Below are 1,303 nucleotides of genomic sequence, written 5' to 3' on the forward strand. Positions count from 1 at the left end.
TCATCTTTTAATTTAATACTACATTGGATGAACAAAGTGCAACCAGAATGCTCTTTCGGGGCAAGGACGGTGAGCGTCGCCTCATGTACTTTGGCCATGTGATCAGGAAAGACCTGAGAAGGCGATCGTTCTTGATAAGGTGGAGGGACAGTGAAAACCAGGAAGGCCTTGGCAAGGTGGCTTGGCAATAGTGGCTGCGAGGAGGGACTTGAAGATACGGGAAAACCAGGGTGAGGCTGGCGCAGGGCCAGGCGGTGTTGGTTCTGCTGTACACCGACCGGGTTGCTCTGAGTCCGGACCCACTGGATGGCACCTTACAACAGCCCAAAGTGACTCATGGATGCAACTCGATCCCAACAAAAGGGTGAACAGGCTTCCTGGCAGAAACCATTAAAACCAATCTTCCGCTTTATATGGAATGGCAAGAGGCCCTGACTCACTAAAACAATGTTGAAAGAGAACAAGGAGGAGGAATCACACTTCGTAATTACTATACAGCTCGAGTCACTGAAACAACTTGGTTCCGGTGTAACAATGAGCACATCAACCCATGGAAAGGAGTTGGCACTCCAGAAATCAACCCACCCATTTATGGTCCACTGAGTTTTGACAAGACGCTAAGTCCATTCAATGCGCTGGGGGGGGAGGGGTGTCTCTTCAATAAATGGTGCTGGGGAAATTGGTATTTCCACATGCAGAACAGTGAAACAGGATCCATGCCTCACACCACATATAATAGCCAATTTAAAATGGACTAAGGACCTAAATGTACAGACTGAAACCCTAAGTGTTTCAGAAGAACAAGCAGGGGCATGCGTTTCATGCCTAGCTTCTGGCGGCGGATTGTGCAATAGAATAAACAACAAGAGCACAGGGAGCAAAGGGCACCGTAAACGGGACCTCATAAAAATGAATGAACAAAAACGTTTGTTCATCAAAAGACTTTCCCAAAAAAGGAACCAGACAAATTATCACCTGAGTGATTGCCTTCGGAAACCACCAAGAATCTAATGACCCAAATATCCGAGAAGGCACAGCCGCTGGTCTCTGTTCGCCTGGAAGAACAGCGGAGGAAGACCGGAGTCCGGAGTAGGAGCTGGATCTAGCGTGAGTGAGTGGCCAACGGAATGTTTGCATGTTTTAACTCTGGCAGGAGACCAGACCGGGTGGTGCCCAGATGCCGCCACCACTGAACACTGGGATGAAGGATTCCAGAACAGCGGTTCTCAACCTGTGGGTCGCCACCCCTTTGGGGGGGGGTGTTGAACAACCCTTTCACAAATGCATCCTGCATATCAAATAT

Source organism: Echinops telfairi, unplaced genomic scaffold (assembly GCF_000313985.2).
Source record: "Echinops telfairi isolate 266 unplaced genomic scaffold, ASM31398v2 ScPeMD7_7420;HRSCAF=8458, whole genome shotgun sequence".
NCBI classification, from domain to species: domain Eukaryota; kingdom Metazoa; phylum Chordata; class Mammalia; order Afrosoricida; family Tenrecidae; genus Echinops; species Echinops telfairi.